The sequence below is a fragment of the Elephantulus edwardii genome, unplaced genomic scaffold, assembly GCF_000299155.1.
Source record: "Elephantulus edwardii isolate Elephantulus edwardi_28Jun2011 unplaced genomic scaffold, EleEdw1.0 scaffold00051, whole genome shotgun sequence".
NCBI classification, from domain to species: Eukaryota; Metazoa; Chordata; class Mammalia; order Macroscelidea; family Macroscelididae; genus Elephantulus; species Elephantulus edwardii.
Window position 1 is genome coordinate 4,102,762 of NW_006399801.1, and position 2,114 is coordinate 4,104,875.

The following is a 2,114-nucleotide window of genomic DNA, read 5'->3' on the forward strand; positions in this document are numbered from 1 at the left end:
CTTTTTGATTTCCTGACTGCTGGTGCCAAGAGCGTTGACACCATAGACTAAGAATTAACAAACTATAGCCTAAGACGCAAACCTACTGTGGCCTGTTGTTTTATGTACGGTTTACATGCTAAAAATAATATAAATTCAAAGTTTATGGGCCATAAATAAAGTTTAGAGGAACACTAGGCCCATTTGTTTATACATTGTTTGTCTTGCTTTTATGCTATAAAAGTAGAGTTGAGTAGTTGCTACAGAGCCCAGATGTCCCTACCTACCCTTTTATAGAAGTTTGCCAATCCTTGCCTAGATCACTGACTTGAGATTATAGGACAATATTTTTGTACCAACTTGTCTTTGTGGATAAACAGTACTTTAGAAAGAATAAACTTAGTTTCCTTAAATATCTTGGACCTTTGGCTACCATTGGGTACGAGGTGGTGGAAGAAAAGTCAAGAGAAACCTGAAAAACATCTTGAAGACAGATTTTGAAAAGTCAAGAAGCTGCACAGAGAACTGAGTTGACGGGAAGAGAATGAGTTCGAGGAGAAGCCATCCTTGTCTGCTCTTATGATTGGCTTTGTTTGAACGTTGATGCGATCATCGTGCAGTAGTTAGGAAGGCTGACATCATGTTTTATTTCATACCTACTCATATATTTATTCTGCTTCCTTCCCCCAAGAGCCCTCGGCCCTTGATCTGCATTTTATTTGCTCCCATTACATTTCTGGTCACACTTCCATTGGATCATGATCTATGCAGTTTCTTTTGAGTATGTGAAAACCAATAAACTCTAATCAAAGGTAGGAAATTCTTTCATCAAGGCCAGGCATTTGTCCTTTGGTTCCAACCCCGGCTCTATCAGTGGTTCTGAAATTGAACCCACTTGCTTTTAGATCATCCTTTTGTTTGGCCAAACTGCTCCTTTGTGTAGAAGGATTCAAGTCTCAGGAACTCTGGTTATCTCAAATTCTCAATGAGCCAAATAGGCTTCTACCAGTTTACCAGTCAGTAAAATTATTTTTCTCACGGAATTCCCCCTCATCCCAGCAACCAAAAAAAACCCACTAAATGATCTTAGGAAGATAGTCCATATGGAGGAAAAACAGATTGGTTTCTAAAAGCATGATCCAGTAAGTCCTGAAGACAGTAGGGGCCCTAGAGAAGGAAGGACATTATTTCAAATATTGGGATAAACAGAAGAAGCTTCTGGATGCTCAATTTGTATATTTTAAAAATGAACATTCTGGTTGGATAACAAGCAGAAAAAACCCAGAGTGCTAATTGAGAAATGAGTTCTAAAATAGACAACCCAAACTCAAGGAAGATGAACAATGTCATTTCAGAAAGACAAGAACATTTGTGGCACATTACTAACTTGATAACTCAGAAACCCTCAGAATTTTCTGAGTAAACTCTGTTACTAATCTTACATAATCAACTAAGAATAAGGATGTGCAAAGTGAACTTTCCAGAAAAGAAAAAAACCACAACAATGGACAGAGTGTCACTTCTGCTTTGCTTGAATGTTGAAGGCTGTTCACATGGTTTTGTTTTTTGTTTTTTTATAAGGCTGCTGGTGGCCCCTCTATTGGTGCCCCCAAGCCAGAAATCATCTGATATTAGTAGTTGTGATGGGAATTTCTGGGTGTTTCTTTTGTTTTGTTTGGTTTTGGTTTTGGTTTTTTGTTTTTTGTTTTTTGTTTTTTTTTTGCAAACATCTTAAACTGACTTAGTAGAATGGCACAAGGGTCAGATACTTGAAGTCCAGTTTCTCAGGGGGGCAATCTATAGAACTGTGGGCCCATAGGCCCCATTTAAGCTATGCAGTTCAAATCTACCAGCTGCTCCATGAGAGAAAGATGGACAATCTCCTCTCATGCAATTTACTGCCTCTGAACACCCACTGGAGGGTCAGCTATAAGTTTTGTTCACAATAGCAAGGAGTTGGAAACAACCTAAGTGCCCATCAACAAACGAATGGCTAGAGAAGCTGTGGTATATTCACACAATGGAATACGATGCTGCATTGAAAAACAAGGAACTCATCCAATATTATTCGAAATGGTTGACTCTGGAGAACATTATGCTGAGTGAAATATCCCAGTCACAAAAGGACAAATATC